The sequence below is a fragment of the Callorhinus ursinus genome, unplaced genomic scaffold (genome assembly GCF_003265705.2).
Source record: "Callorhinus ursinus isolate GAN/ISIS: 27379988/994484 unplaced genomic scaffold, GSC_fseal_2.0 scaffold4, whole genome shotgun sequence".
NCBI classification, from domain to species: domain Eukaryota; kingdom Metazoa; phylum Chordata; class Mammalia; order Carnivora; family Otariidae; genus Callorhinus; species Callorhinus ursinus.
The window spans coordinates 66538966-66555855 of record NW_027397066.1 but is presented as its reverse complement, the minus strand read 5'-3'; the positions used below and the strand labels follow the sequence as shown (position 1 = coordinate 66555855).

Sequence of the window (16890 nt, the reverse complement as noted above, 5' to 3'; positions counted from 1 at the left end):
AAAGAAAGAAAGAAAGAAAGAAAGAAAGAAAGAAAGAAAGAAAGAAAAAGAAAAGAAAGAAAAGGAAGGAAGGAAGGAAGAAAGAGAAAGAAAGAAAAAGAAAGAAAGAAAGAGAAAGAAAGAAAGGCAGGCAGGCACTTGGAAACAGCAGATGCAAGAAGGACCCTCTGACCTCCCTTTTTCTTCCTGAAAGCAGGAAATGCAACTCCCATGTGAGAGCTGCCCTCTGTACCAGGGGGGAAGAAATATCCTTATCACCAGAGACAGAGAAGGTACCAATAGAATCAGTGCTAACAAGGGTTTGCAAGTAACCCTTATCTCCCTTTAGCTTCCCCATATATTTTTGGTACTTTCACAATTAGTACTCTTAGTCCAGTCTGGCATGTAAACACTTGGGCCCAACCACTTTGGGGGGCTTCATTTTCCCGTGAAGGCTCCCATGAACATGTAAATAATAAACTCTGTAGGTGTCTCTCCCACTAATCTGTCAACTGAATTCTCAGGCCCAGCCTGACCCTCAGAGGCTGGAGGGAAAGTTCTGCCTCCCCTACAAAGGCTCTGTCTCCTGGAGCCTCAGCGAGCCCTTCCATAAAGGAACCCGGCTGGATTGGATCGTCCTGCCCAGGTATCCCTGTAGGAGTCATTTTCCCCTGTGTGGAAAAGCCCCACACACTGGCAGGGCCCTGAGCTTCCCTCTGATCCTTGGCTTCCATCAGAGGACAAGCCCCACTTGCAGAGTCACCCAGGCTTCCCACAGCTCATTTTTTTCTCCTCCTCAGGAGCTGGGAGACAAGACTGGGAGAGGGACGAGGCTGAACCTACTGGATGAGAATGAGCTTCACGGATTATGTGACATTCATTTATCCCTTTCACTCCTGTCCTCAATTACAGAAGACAATGGAAGCCAGTAGAGTTCTCAGTGGCTGCTCATGTGAAAAACAAAGAAGGAAAGAAGTACCCTAACCTTTATAATCCTTCCCCCCCACCATTTTTAGTTTAGGGTATTCATGAAAATCCTTTCCTTCCGGGGAGCCTGGGTGGCCCAGATGGTTAAGTGTCTGCCTTTGGCTCAGGTCATGATCCCAGGGTCCTGAGATCGAGCCCCCGTTGGGCTCCTGGCTCAGCAGGGAGCCTGCTTCTCCCTCTGCCTCTGCCTCTCCCCCTCCTCATGCTTTCTCTCTCTCTCTCTCTCTCTCTCTCTCTCTCTCTGTATCTCTGTGTCTTAAATGAATAAATAAAATCTTTAAAAAAAAAATCCTTTCCTTCCCTTTTCTCAACGTCAAGGAAGTGCTATAAATGACCTGGAAACTCCTCTCCTGTTCTCCCCAAGATTGGTAGAGTTCAAAACTATCCCGCCCCTCCCTGCCCCGGTGGAATGTTCCTGACTTCTAAATTTGCAAGTCAGAAGCAAGAGGAAGGAAAGTGTTGCCTCTGCCCTCCCTCTCCCACCTCCCCCGCCGCCGCCAGGCAGCAAGAAGCGACTGTGGCTCTGTGACAGCCTTCTCACTTGCTTTTGTCCTCTGCCTGGGCACCTGGCCGAGCAGTCAGCCTCAGGCTGCCTCGACTTCCCACGGATTCAAGAGGAAGAGACCCACAGACCCCAGCCCCAGTTAGCTATGGCCGGGGAGCCTCTGCCCCAAGACACTACCCTTCCTTACTGCTCCTAAACCTACAGTTACTATGCAAAAAAAGATGACTTGGCCTCAGACCACCGGTTCAAATCCCTGCAACTCAGAATTGATTAAATCGATGTCCCCACCCTCTCCTTGTTTGATTCTCTGCAGGGCCACTTATGTCACTGAGAGAAATCTCCAAAGTTGCTTTTCTGATAGAAGCACCAGCTGCTGGGCAGAGCCGCCAAACTCTGTGCTGTCGATGTACAAAGTAACCAGGTCCCGCTGGAGCAAGGCACGGTCGTATTTTTATCCCCCAATTTTTTTTTTTTAGATTTTTATTTATTTATTTGATAGACACAGCGAGAGAGGGAACACAAGCAGGGGGAGTGGGAGAGGGAGGGAAGCAGGCTCCCCATGGAGCAGGGAGCTCGATGAGGGGCTCGATCCCAGGACCCTGGGACCATGACCTGAGCCAAAGGCAGACGCTTAACGACTGAGCCACCCAGGCGCCCCTATTTTATTTTATTTTTAAGATTTTATTTATTTATTTGAGAGTGAGAGAGAAAAAGCATGATCAGGGGGAAGGGGCAGAGGGAGAGGGAAAAGCAGACTCCCCGCTGAGCAGGGAGCCCCGCAATGTGGGGCTCAATCCCAGGACCCTGAGATCATGACCTGAGCCGAAGGCAGATGCTTAACCAACTGAGCCACCCAGGCGCATCTCAGATCACTATTTTAAAAGTGAAGACCTATGTGGGGAATTTTTAAGCAATAATATATTGGACTCTTTCCAACCACCTTTTTAGTCTATTTGAAGCCAGGATCAGTTTCATGACACCGAAATGGACAGGCTATTTTTTTTTTAATTAGAAAATTTATTTATTTCTGCTCCTTTCATACATCTTATTGTGTAGGAAAGAGTCTTGCATATCTGTCTGAGATAATGTACTGTCACACATTCTGTTTAAAGGCAAAGCACCATAAGTAAAGCTGATCATCTGTCCAGAGTTTTCAGCTTATGGGATCTCGCTTCCTGATTTTACATTAATTTTTCAAAGTCAGAAATGTCATCTCCAAGAAATGTTAAGGGAGCTGTAAAAAATAATCACTGTATTCAATATTATAGTTGTAGAAATAGAGTATATATTCTCTAAGACATTAAAAACTAAGAAGAAAATGCCACTTAACATCATTGGTACATCAGCATAGGCCAACAGGAAAAAATACTGTGAATAAGCTTATCTCTTTGATACCAAGAAGACATTCTAGTTCAAGTGTCAACATGCTCCTATGTTTTCACTAGATGCTTCTTTTCTGCTGCTTTTCACTCTTTTCCATATTTCACATCACAGGCTTGGGGCAGCCTTTAAAACTTCATTAACAGGAGCAAATCCAATATCCACTGATTTCTTCTGAAAAGGCATTTGAACCCAACAGATAGCCCTGCAGTTCCATTCTCATGAATACTCTAGCCATGAAAAAACTCCATAGGGCACAGACAAATCCAATGAATAGAAGAAGAAATCTATTGAGTTTTGGAATGTTGGAATGTTTGGTACATTTGATTAGTCCAGGATTAAGAAACATAAACCTCCCATTGTAAATAGGAAGCTGGACATGAATCCTTCCATAATATATTGTCCAGTTCCTCTGTGGGCCAAGAAAGCTACTGGTCTCTGATGTCCATGTTCATCAGTCATAAAGCCAACACTTGGAGGTTCAACAATAACATCATAAGTTATTCCTCCAGTGATGAGGACTTAAGACCCCACCACCAGCACATATACCATCATGGCAGAAGCCATGTGCCCCCAGGGAGGCTTCTTTGGGGTCAGATTGGGCATTCGAGCACTAAGAACAGGACCCCGTACAAAGTCTCCATCTTGGTGGTGGCAGGGGCGGCCCTCTGGACAGGCCATTTTGATGTGGTTTTGTTTACATTATTTGGCTCCTTGGCCTACATCTACACAACCCAGGGATGGTTAGATTGTTACTTTGTTGGTAGACCAACAGCCTAAGGAAAAATGTGCAAAACTTCCACTTCTTCATCTATAATATGTCACATCTGGAACAAATGATTGCTTAGGTCCCTTCTTCGATCCAAGACCACAGGAATCAATAGCAAGCAAGCTTAGAAAACCCTAGATTCTGCTCTACCCATGTAAAACGTGGCTGGAAGCCATCTCAATGTTGTATCTTTATAAAAAAAAAAAAAGAGGAAGAGACTGCAGGCCACAGTATAACTTAGAAAATTGCCTCTGTCGAAGCAAAGTAAACATTTGTAGGTGGGAAAGCAGAATCCTGAGTGTTAGGGTGGCCGATGACATGACGGGTAATTCACTGAGGCTGGTTGATATTCCTGGAATGTCACTGCAATGGCTAAATATTTCACAACAATCGCAGGGTTTTTTTTTTTATTTTTGTTTTGCCTTGTATTGTTTTGGTTTTAAGTTTCCATTTGAGAGATGTCCTTAAATTGAATATTGCTGCGTCCAGGAAATTCCAGCATTATAAACCTTGGAAACAATAACATGCTTCAAAATAAGGTCACTAACCATCCCATGCCATCATGATTTGGCTGCCAAATTTCCACACTCTGTGTTAGAAGTGTGCACAGAGATAATTTAAACCTTCCCAACAAGCTTGCCTTGTTCATCTGATTGATATAATGTATTTTATTGTTACATTCAGTCTGTTGTTTTTCCATTTGCTTTAAATTCAGCACTGCCACAGAAGAAAGAGAAAATGGGACAGCTTGAAGAAGTGTAAAAATATAATTACTCTTTGGAAAGTATGCATATTTATCTATTTTTTTGCTATCCCCATCTCACTTGGTTTTCCCACTCTAAATAGATGAGTGTTCCTGGCTCGTATACATAGTGCTTATGGGTTATTTTAATTGAGAAGAACATTCTTTAGTGCAATTTCTAGACCGCTCATTGTAGCACATCTTAATAATTTCTTTTGCATCAAAAAAGAAATCAATGAAAGCACATCAGACTTGAAAGACCACTGGCAATACCATAGGACCTCAGCAAACCAGTCTGCAAAAACACCTCGAGTAGCTGAAATTTTGCTCAACACACCACCTTTAGAAAAAAAGAATGACCCCCAAAAAAAGGAAAAGAAAAAACTCTTCATCAGAAAAGTATTTTCCCGGGGTGCCTGAGTGGCTCAGTGGTTAAGCATCTGCCTTCAGCTCCCCGTCATGATCCCAGGGTCCTGGGATCAAGCCCCGCATCAGGCTCCCTGCTGGGCAGGAAGTCTGCTTCTCCCTCTCCCACTCCCCCTGCTTGTGTTCCCTCTCTCACTGTCTCTCTCTCTCTATCAAATAAATAAATAAAATCTTAAAAAAAAGAAAAGTATTTTCCCCAACTACACCTAGTTTGGGCTATACTTGGCTTGATTTTATAAATCTATTACAACTGCCTCTAAAAACAATGCACAAAGAATTCACAGCTCACATTTAAGAGTCATGCAAAGCATGCTGGTCTTAATCACCAAGTGTTTCCCAATCCACAGGGCCTGAGAGATGAGAGGTGCTCCATAAGTGTTACTGAATGAATGAATGGAAGGGTGGAGGGAGGGATGGAGGGATGGATGGATGGATGGATGGATGGGTGGATAGGTACCATGTAGTGCATTACGGAAATAAACCCTCTTTAGCATCGCTGTGTCTCATCTTTGTAACTCATTCTTTTGTTTGCCCTGTTAAATGTGACACTCCAGGCAGGCAAGCCCATATGTGTCTTGGGCGCAGTTGTGCTGTGAGCTCCCAGCAGAAAGCTTGGAAGCAGGACCTCCAAAATATTTGTTGAGCTGTCATTGTTTATGAATACATGCAAACCCTACTTTCAGCAACAGTTGACCCAGCAATGCAAACTTCCAAAATTAGAAGATAATTCTTAATTTTACAAAAGTATTTGGTGCAGGTTTCCTTTCATAAACAGGCTTTGAAATCATGCCTCAGCCTTTAGGGCACCTGGGAAGCTCAGTTGGTTAAGCATCCAACTCTTGATTTCAGCTCAGGTCATGATCTCAGGGGTCATAGGATCAAGCTCCGTGCTTTTCGGAGAATCTGCTTGAGATTCTCTTCCTCCCCCTCCCCTTCACCCCTTCCTGCTCTCTGTCTCTCTCTCAAATAAATAAATAAATAAATAAATAAATAAATAAATAAATAAAATCTTAAAAAAAGAAAACATGCCCCAAGTTTTAAAAGTCTTCCCCAACTTTTGGAGTGCCTGGGTGGCTCAGTCTGTTAAGCGTCCAACTTTTGATTTTGGCTCAGGTCGTGATCTCGGGGTCCTGAGATCAAGCCCCGTGTCTGGGCTCCACGCTCAGCAGGGAGTGGGCTTGGGATCGTCTCTCTCCCTCTGCTCCTGCCCCCCCCCCCCCCCCCCACACACCTGTGCTCTCTCTCAAATAAATAAATAAATAAAATCTTTAAAAAAATATCTTCCCCAACTTTTCAGAAGCACATGTGGTGGCGGGCACGAGGTACCCCTACATTTGTGAGGACTGTCCAATCACAGAGCCGCTCTGAGATGGTCAGAGTCAGAAAGCTGCCCGTCCCTTCTGAGGGGTCGCCCCCTAAGCCACAAGAACAACATCATGCTAAGGAGTGAAACAGGCAAAGACGGTGTTAGGGGCTGAATTGTGTCCCCTCAAATCCACCCGTTGAAGTCCTGACTCCCAACACCTCAGAACGGGACTGTGTACGGAGAGAGACTCGTTAAAGGGGTGATTAAGTTAAGCCTCTTCTCCCCCGGGGTCTTTCTCTTCATTTCACACTGTCAGTGACTCCGTGGAGACAAGTGCCTTCAAACCATCACATCAAAACATCACATCACATCACCTTCCCGACAGAAAACAGCACCAAAGACCATTTTGCCCTTTTTCTTCTTGGCCGTCAACAGGAATTTACTTAGCTCCCGCTATGGGGAAGGCATAGGATGGAGTATTGCGGGGAGATAAATGGATATTACCTCTGACTTTTAAGAAGGATACAAATTCGTCCGGAAGGGAAGAAATCAAACCACCCCTGTCTCCCACCCCACTGTCCAAGTACAATCACGTCAATTGGACATTTTGTCCACAATTACTTTGCTAAATGTTGTAGACAAATAAGTGGCTTAGTAAATCCTAAGTCGGCACTTAAGAATTTGGACATATTACATGGGGGGCGGCAGGGGGCGGTGGTCAGTGTTATAGACAAAAAGAGTCACGTTCTTTTCCTGAAAATAGGCCAAGCGTCATCAAACAATTAAATACATTACTTCCCTTTAATAGAAGCTCAAATCAAATGTCTCACTCAGTCAAACTAAGTTAGGACAGAAACCATCTGTCAGTTCCGGGTTCAGCTCCAGCGGGCCTGTCTTGAACACACCACGGGCTGAGGCCCTGTCTCATTAAAAAATTATCTTAACTGCTTGCTGCCAAAAGTAATTTGCCCAGCATTGTCCACTCCTTGGAAGCAGAAGTAATGTTTCCTGTGGCCGTGAGTGTCTCTGAAGTAACGTCACAAGATAAATGCCTGCAGGCAGCCGGGGAAAGTGAGCTGGTGCCAGGGAGCCCTCGCAGGAAGTGCTAAGAAAGACCTGCGGGGCCACAGGCACTCTACAAAGCCCCGCGGCCTCGGCCTCGGACGGGGGCAGAACTGGGGAGTTTGGATGGCATGGGCAAGTTTATAAGGAGGCCAGGACCTTCGCTGGTTTCAGATTCGGGTCCCTTCCTTAGCTCCCACGTGAGAGCTAAAAAGGTAGAACAGAGTGTGTGCCGTGTGCCTGTGTGTGATGCCTGCGAGCAAGTACTCTCAATCCCTCTCTCTCCTCTCTTGCCTCGCTCTGGCCCCCTCCCCCCTCCTCTCTCTTCCTCCTCCTCCTCTTCATCCTTCCTCCTTCCTCCTTCTCCTATTTCCCTTTTCCCTCCCCCTCCTTCCCTCTTCCCCTTCTCTCTCTTTCTCTCTCTCTCTCTCCTCCCTTCCTGCCCTCCCTTCCTCCATCTCCAATAAATTACTCCATATCACTTGTTCCTAAGGCCCCGGCTTTGCAAGAGGAGCTGCTGAGGGGGTGGGGAGCGATCGTGTGGAAGCTCCAGTGACTCGGGGAGGCAGACAGCTGGGAGAAGCCCGCAAGGCAACCTCTTCCCCTGACTCCTGCTTTCTCCAAGGCTCCATTTGCTCTCCCTTAAAGACTTTCTTTCTCCTCTGTGGCTGCCCTTGGATGCTCAGCACTTTTTGTTTGCCCCTCCGTCTGTGCTCTGCTCAGAGACTGCCGGGCATGCATCATATCAGTGAGCTGGCAGGGCCTGGAGGATGGGGAGCACCCTTAGCATGGAGGGAGGAGAGAGGGTGGTCCAGGCAAGGCATGGAGGATGGGGAGCACCCAGAGCATGGAGGGAGGAGGAGGTGGTCCAGGTGGGGCATGGAGGATGGGGAGCACCCAGAGCATGGAGGGAGGAGAGAGCATGGTCCAGGCGGGGCATGGAGGATGGGGAGCACCCTGAGCACAGAGGGAGGAGAGAGGGTGGTCCAAGCGGGGCATGGAGGATGGGGAGCACCCTGAGCACAGAGGGAGGAGAGAACGTGGTCCAGGCAGGGCATGGAGGATGGGGAGCACCCTGAGCACAGAGGGAGGAGAGAGGGTGGTCCAGGCAGGGCATGGAAGACGGGGGAGCACCCTGAGCACAGAGGGAGGAGGGGGTGGTCCAAGCGGGGCATGGAGGATGGGGAGCACCCTGAGCACAGAGGGAGGAGAGAGCGTGGTCCAGGCAGGGCATGGAGGATGGGGAGCACCCTGAGCACAGAGGGAGGAGGGGATGGTCCAAGTGTTTATTCCCAGATTCCCTCCCTGCAGGCTGGCTGCTACCTCAGCTGACAGTCATGCCCCCGTCTCTGTCCTTGGAGCTAAGGGGGGGTCATGGTGCTTTGACCGACTCTATGCTCTTGCTTGTGGTTGCTCCACACTCACCCTGGGGCTGGTGTGAGTAGCCCGTAAGACCGTCGTGGAGGTGCATCTGTCAGATCTTCTCTTAAGAAAGAACTTGCTGTTCCCAAACAAAATCATGGTTAACTGACTTCCTTCAAGCTTCAGAACATGTTTGTTTGTTTGTTTGTTGTTTTGCCACACTTCCCGAGCAACCCTAGCCCATGACCGAGCATGGTGGGCACCAGGGCCTGGCCACTTTGGCCCAGTAAGAGAGACTCCACTAACTGGCAGTCCTGGCTCCCAGGCCCTCTTGGGCCGGCTCTGAGTCATGTGCAAAGGCTCCCCTGCCCAATTGTGCTTCTTTCCTTTCTTTCATCTGCTAGTGAAGGCTCTCCCAGTTCATTCCTGCTTTCCCCCTTTTATCTTCCACGGGCATAATCCCCCACAAATCAATGACACCCCCAACTCCAGCATCTGCTACCTGGGCAATCCAACTAACACGTGCCTTTTCAAAACCCTCCCCAAATGACTCTATTTGACCATAGCACCTCTTCCCTACCAGGCCCCTAACTGAGACACCTTGATATTCATTGAGTGGATTTTCACATGAGTTCACATACTGACTTGGGGAGGAGAAGCCCCAGAGCCCCTCCAGGGCGCTGCCCTGCCTATGATTGCAGACCAAGAGAAATGAACCTGAGCCCCCCATCCCTGGTCCCTCCCAGCTTCCCCACCTGCATTTCCTCACCATCCATATCCATGCCCCCCCCCCCCCACTCAGCCAGGCCTGGGCATGGGATCCTAAGACAACAGGGAAAGCTGGAGAGATGGGGAGACCCTGCGGGATGCTGGGGAACAAGAAGCCTCAGTAATAAGAAGTGCGGGTGTCTGGCTTTTCTCAACAGAACCTTAGGAAAGTGCGTTTAATCCACATCATTTGGAAGAAACGTCCAAAGTCACGGAAGCGGTGAGGCAAAAATAGCATCAGAAAGGCCCGAAGTCTAATCATAAACCTTGGAACCTAAACTTGTTACTAACTGGGAACTGGGCTACTTGGCCTTTCTGGGCCAATCTACACTCTACAGGAGAGGAGATGAAGAATCGGGGGTCCTCTGTAGGCGGGATGACCCTGAATTGCCTAGGTGGGGGGCGTGGGATGTCCAACACACTTTTGGGAGACATCTCGGTGAGAAATTCCCCGATACGTGCAACACTCCACACCTTTTCTAATTCTCTTAAGACAGGATGAGTGCCACAAAACCCTAAAAACAAAATCAACTTTGTCATGAAAAGCATAAGTCATAGAGAACTTGAACATCAAGCCTACATTTTCTAGGGCCGCTCTAATTTCAACAATTGTGGCCTTTTGTCAAAAAACACGCTTATGATCAGATTGTATCTATTCCTGTGGGATTCAGAAATTTGGTCCTATTGTTCATGCAGCATTTTTAGGAGGGGGAAGAAACGATGGAAAGGCGAAGTATGACTGTAATATTCTTCAAAATATTCTTTGAGAAACTTCCAAAATGCTAAGATCCATTCCTATCATATCAGTGACTGGATCTTTTTAGGTGACAAATGAAGTTCAGTGGTCCTCCACTAGTGTCCCTCACCTCCAGATGTGGTTATTTCTTGATTTTCTTTTGGGTCCTCAGAGAGCCAAACACCAAGATGGAATTAGGTAGATAAGACATTTACTGAGAGAAATGCCTGTGAAGGTAAAGAGAGGGGAGCAGGAGGAATTGAGGAGAAGCTTCAAACCAGGACACAGATCTAACACCTGTGAAAGGAAAGTGGGAAGGATTGAGAAGAAAGAGCCTCCGACTGCAGCATCATTCTGAGGAAATCTGGGTCAGGTCATGGGAAAGTCCTTGAGCCGAAATTGCCCATCAGAGGGATCTTCTGTCTGGCGGAAATGGCCCTGAGCCAGCAGTGTTCCCTCTGCATTCAACTCCCTGCCCGTTCAACCACCCACACGTTTACCCACGTCCCCTGCAAACCAAATGCCTCTCCTAAAACGCCAATAGAGGCTCTCTCCAGGCCTTTCTTCCCGGGTCCCTGACTGCTTGCTTTCTCTTTCCTCCAGGTCCTGGCCTCACTAGTTAGCCCATTTGCTCCTACTTCTTCAACCCTAGAAGTAAGAAGCAATAGCAGGGCAGAAAACAGCACAGTGAGGTCAGGGAGCTGCAAGGGGGTTGGTGTGGCTGGTGTGTGAGCAAAATATGTGAGCTAGGGATGCTTTGTGACGTAGGCAAGGCCACTTACAGAGGGCTCCTGGGCTGTGCTGAAAGCTTGACCTTTATCGCATGACAGCTAGGTGTGGGCCACGAAAGGAATTAATCAGGAAACATCAAGTGTCATGGAAGGAATTAATCAGCACCCGACAGATTCGCATTTCAGTTGTGGGAGAGGTTCACAGAAGAGAGACTGGAGCTGAAGCCGGGACCAGACCAGTTAGCAGATCACGGCAGCGGGCCCGGGCCAGGGAAAGTGAGAATGAGGACCGAGACTTAAGGGTCAAGACAGCAGTGGCATGTGAGTGTCCCAGAGCCTTGTGCTTGCGGCTCAGCTGGTGGCTGGTGGGCAGCTCTCCCCCACTCCCCCACCACATCCCCCACCTCCTAAATCTGTTCTCCTCTCCTTCTTGGGACCCGAAGTGCACGCCCCCTCTCCTTGCGCCTGTGGGCAGATGGTCAGATCTCCACGGTCCTACCTGATAAACATCTCCACGGCATCCTGACTGTCCTGTCTGTGCATCAGGCTTGGCCTGGACCACTAGCACACTCGTTGGTCTGCCAACCTCCACGCCTGCCTCTCCAATTCATCCTTCACGCTGCTGTCAGTGACTTACGTGGCTCAGTGGCTTTCACTGGCTGCAAGAAGAACACAAACCCTTTATTATTGCATATAAGACCTCCCACCCTCTGGCTGCAGGAACAGCTCGGTAGCTCATCTCCCACCCCACTTTGCCTGCATGCTATGATCTAGCAATACACAGTGCAGTTCCTCAATCACACCCTGCCATTTCGTGCCTCTGTTCTTTTCATCCACTAGGCTCTCTATCTAGGGCACATCTACCTTCCTTGCAAACCTAGCACACTCCCACTCATTCCTTAAAGCCTGCCACATCAGATTCTCTCTGAAGTCTTTCTTGTATTTCCCCTTATTTTAATTTGTACTATAATTACTTCTTCCTGGCTAGCGTGTAAATGTCATGAGAAGAGGGATCATGAATATCTTGGTTTTTTAAACACTCTCTCTAAGACTTGGCATCATTCCTGGTACATAATGAATGCTCAATAAATACTTATTGAATGAACAAATACAGATTTTGTCTCCTCCAGTAGACCATACGCTTTTTTTTTTTCACATAAGATCTACACCCAACATGGGGCTTAAACTCACAACCCCAAGATCAAGAGTCACCGACTCTTGCTCTATTGAGTGAGCCAGCCAGGCACCCCATAGACCACAAGTCTTTTGAGGCAGGGACTGAGTCATATTCATCTCTGTATGCTCCCGAATAATTTTGTTAGTACAAGACTAGTACAAAGTTGCTGAGCTAGGAAAGTTGATCTACTAATTTCTTACTGTATTGGGAAAAAAACTATTTTTCCAAGTTCCTTGTTTCATTTAAAAGATGACTTTAGGGAATAGCTAAGTTCAGAATAGAGCCAAATCATAGAGTATTATGGATTGTCCCTAAACAAAACAAATGGGAAATTATCTGTTTTAAAACCCTTACATTAGACGACAATGGCTTAAGAAAAAATAAAATCTCAAAGCTATGCTGAAATATTTAAAAATTTATACTGAGAGGGTGAGGAGTTTCTCATTTCTTGAGTCTTAACATTGATATCAGTAGAGAAATGGAGACTGTGAATAATATTTAGACCACATTCATCTTTGCAGAGTTGAAAATCTAGGTAGTTTTCTTAACTCGGACTTTTATTAGGACATCATGTTAAATCCACATATCAAAGTCTTCAGGGGTGACATTGGACACAATATTACTGAATCGTTACGGGGACACATCAATTAAAAAACCCAGCTGGTGAACAAAATGACAATCTCATTTTTTTCAATGCCTCATCACAAGATGTAAAAAATTTCCCCAAATTACCAAATGATTATTCATTTTAATCAAAGTAAAAACTATACTAAGCTGCGGAACCAAGCCCCCAGCACACAACCATGCTCCCAGAGCTGGAGACCGGCAGGATCAACTCAGGAAACCAGCCTGGTGGTCCAGGTTGCCTTGACAACCGCTCCCATAGAACCAGCCTTCAGAGATAGGTTCAGACAAAGCAACAAGCAAGACTAATTGGTGATCAGCCTCTAATATCTAAGACGGAAGAGTGATTGGATGATACTGTGTGAATATTTCTAAATTTAAATGAACACTTGGGTGGGTGTGTTTTAAACCTTACTGTTTTTTTTCCCATGGAATTCTCCCTTCTTTCTCAGTTCCAAAATAAGAAACCCCCTTTTTAAAGGGATAACAAGCACCGCTGAACAGCCGGCTACCTTGGAAAATCTAACCTGGAAAATAATTCTTTCTCATTTAAACTCAAAACTCCCCCCCCCCCCCAGGAGGCAGCAGGGGAGCCAGGAAAAGATGAGAGGCAAACGGGAGGTAGCTGGGAGAGATTTAATCACAACTCTTCAAAAAAAATCTCCTTGTGTGTGGGGGTGTGATGGGTGCCTCAGCAATCCTGGTGTGCTGCCAAACACCAGGAAATCAGTTCATAGCCCAAACTGTCACAAAAATGCGAGCGCACTTGGAAAGAGAGAAGGCGACAGTTTCCCATGTCAGCCTCTTCCCCGTTTGCCTGCAGAGCACAGATGTCTCAGCGAGCAATTCCAGGTGCAGAAGGAAACCTGTGTACAAACAGTAGACAATTTGAGAAGGGTAGGGCCAGAGAAGCAACAACCCACAACAAAGATAAACAACGCAAAGAAATCCAGTGTGTGGGAACAAAAGAAGCCTTTGAGGTGTTATAATAGAATTACTAAGCCAATTGTGGTCACCCAAATAAGAGAGACCAGAAATGTATTTACTCCAATCCTGAGGAATAAATACATAAAATAAGAAGCCAGAGAGAAAGCAAGCCAAAATAAAGACTTAAATTAACAAAAGGACCCTAAGGAGTCACCTTTCTCTTACTGTGTTTTGTCGGCGGTATTTTAGATGCCATTCCCCAAATGTGCAATTATCTCAGCAGAACGAAGTAAGAAGTGAAACTGCAGGGTGCGCTCACTACAGCACACGGGGGCAGACACAGAAATTGGGGGCGCAAGGGCAGTTGCTAGACACGAGCTGGATAGTCGCCCGCGTGACCTGTGATGCAGAAAACTCAACAAGTCCTTGAAACACGGAGCCTAAGAAAAGTACTTTGAATTATTTCATCTTAAGTAAAACAAACAGGAGTGCGCGACTGGCTCAGTCAGTAGAGCATTCGACTCGATCTCAGAGGGTTGTGTGTTCGAGCCCCACGATTGGTGCAGAACCTGCTTTAAATTTTTTTTAAAAAAGGTATTTAAGTAAAACAAACTGTTCTTCAAGTTCAACAGCAACACAACAACAGCAAATCCACAAAAAGTCATACTCCTTTCATTGTGGGAAGGGAGAGTGGAATGTCCAGAGCGGTAAACCTCTTCAGTTGTGTGATTGGACCTGGTCGCTTACCTAACATGGCTGGGGAGGCCAGAGATGTGTTTGCACAACTTGTTGTCCTGAAGGCTTGTTGTCCTCGGCCCGAAGCGCCTTCTCTGCAACTGAGAATGAGGATGGTGTATGGCGACAGATGACAGCTCATGACCCTGGCTGGTTACGAGGGGGATTCTCAACGCCAAGGCACTTCATTCATTTCAGGAGATGACTGATTTCCCTAACTGCAGTTACCGTTGGTTTTTAAAATTTTAAGCAGTACGTTAATTCATTGTTGGTGAAGGTATGGAGAAATGACTGCTGCCTAAATTGGTGGTGAGAAGTGTTCTTTGATACAAGCTTTCTGGAAGAAAATGACATTATGTGTATCAGCATTTAAAAGGAAGTACAGTTGACCCATGAACAATGTGGGGGTTAGGGGTGCTGACCCCCTGCACAGTTGAAAATCGGCCATAGAACTTTTGACTCCTCCAAATCTTAACTGCTATTGACTTGAAGCCTTACTGAAAACATAAATGGTCAATTAACACATATTTTGTATGTTCCAATAAAGTAAGCTAGAGAAAAGGAAATGTTATTAAGAAAGTCATAAGTAGGGACGCCTGTGTGGCTCAGTCATTAAGCGTCTGCCTTTGGCTCAGGTCATGATCCCAGGGTCCTGGGATCGAGCCCCATATCCGGCTCCCTGCTCTATGGGAGGCCTGCTTCTCCCTCTCTCATTCCCCCTGCTTGTGTTCCCTCTCTCGCTGTCTCTCTCTCTGTCAAATAAATAAATAAAATCTTTAAAAAAAAAAAAGTCATAAGGAAGAGGGGCACCTGGGTGGCGTAGTTGGTTGGACATCCGACTTGGTTTCAGCTCAGATCGTGATCTCAGGGTCGTGGGATCGAGCCCCGCATCAAGCTCCACACTCAGCACAGCGTCTACTTGAGGCTCTCTCACCCTCTGCCCCTCCCCCCGCTTGCTCTCTCTTTCTCTCTCTCTCTCAAATAAATACTTAAAAAAAGAAAATCATAAGGAAGAGAAAATACATTTGCAGTACTGTATTGTATTGAAAAAAATCTGCATATAAGTGGATCTGTGCAGTACAAACCCGTGTTGTTCAAGGGTCAGCTGTAATCACAGAAGCAGCTCTATCTTCAAAATCTATCTATAATCTGTCCATTTCTCATCAGCCACTGCCACCTTCCTGGTCCAGGCCACCATCACCTCTTGTCTGTTTTTCCAAAATAGCATACAGGTTGATCACCCTTGACCCTTCAAGTCTATACTCAACAAGCAGTCAGACGATATCACACCTCTTGTCACAACCTCTGATGACTTCTCAACTTTTTTGAATGAAAGCCAAGACCTCACCACTGTTTCACAAGGCTCCCTCCTCCCATTTCCCTCCCCCTCCCCCCAATCTCTCAGAGTCATCTTTTGCTTCTCTCCTTTTTGCTGTGTCCACTTCAGCCAGATCAGCCTCCATGGTGTTCCTGAACTCACCAGACATGCTTCTGCCCCAGGGCCTTTGTACTTGCTGTTCCCTTACCTGGAAAGCTCATGCTCTCTCTGTCCTACCTTCACCCCTCGTTTCATCAACTTCAAATCCTTTCTCAAAAGTCATCTTCTCAGTGAGGCGAGGCTTTTTTTGCCTGCTCTAACATCACAATGTTCCCTCACTTACGATTCCTCTTTCCAGCTTTTCTCCCCAGCATTTATCAATCTATCATCCTCTGTCACCCTGTATAGTTGACAATTTTTATTTAAATAACATAGAAAAGAGTGATCCCCATAACTCTGGAACACCTAGGGAGTAACTAGGCAGCTGATCTCTGAGTTATATAAACTAGTAAAAGAATTCATACATGTCATTTAAAAATCAATTTGCTTGTTTTTTAGTTACCTCTCCATCTATAAATAGCTATAATTGATATTTATATATGTCATGACTAATCTCTCCAGAAGAGAAAAACAATTAGCCACTATGAAAGATAATCATTTGTTAATTCGACGTCTTCTTATATCTTACTGATGGGGATCATATCCTGGTGTTAGATGGGCTCTGGATCTTTCTGCACAGTGTGAGTTATAAGAAATGTAAATTTTTTTTATTTTTAAAGATTTTATTTATTTGAGAGAGAGAGAGAGCACGAGACGGGGAGGGGTAGAGGGAGAAGCAGGCTCCCTGAGGAGCAGGGAACTTGATGTGGGACTAAATCCTAGGACCCCAGGATCATGACCTGAGCCGAAGGCAGTCACTTAACCAACTGAGCCACCCAGGCACCCAAGAAATGTAAATTCTTATGCATGCAAATTAAAACATACTATAATTAACTAATACAAATAAGTCATCTTCTTCAAATCCTATTTAATGAATTTAACCATTTGCTTTTCTGGATAACTAAGTTGCATGGCTTCAGCCACAGCATTAACCCCCTGTTAATTCTGCAGTATTATGACAAATGTATTCTTGTTTATAGCTTTCATTAACTGTAAACTTCTCAAGCCCAAAGCATATGTGTGTGTGGAGGGGAATGAATCTTCTCTTTCCCTTAGTCTATCTGACAGTCAGAAATTCAGTCCACAGATATTTCCAGATGACTTCCTGTCTACTGATGATGGGGACGCAGCACTGGGTGAGCTGCATAAGGACCCTTCCAGTGTAATAAGACAGGTTGGCACAGAGCCGTGAGTGTT

At 46.1% G+C, this 16890-nt stretch overlaps 1 long non-coding RNA gene and 1 pseudogene across 1 annotated transcript in view; both read right to left on the bottom strand.

Moving 5' to 3' along the window:
• Window positions 1–13830, bottom strand: part of LOC141372624 (uncharacterized) — a 31145-nt gene extending 17315 nt beyond the window's left edge. Inside the window, exons 1-2 of the long non-coding RNA XR_012377963.1 lie at window positions 13707–13830; window positions 11253–11412 (exon numbers count right to left, since the gene is read on the bottom strand). This is a non-coding gene — a long non-coding RNA (uncharacterized lncRNA). The remainder of the gene's footprint in view (window positions 1–11252; window positions 11413–13706) is intronic.
• LOC112835528 (oligosaccharyltransferase complex subunit OSTC-like) lies at window positions 2819–3495 on the bottom strand (annotated as a pseudogene).
• Window positions 13831–16890: the final 3060 nt, after the last annotated feature.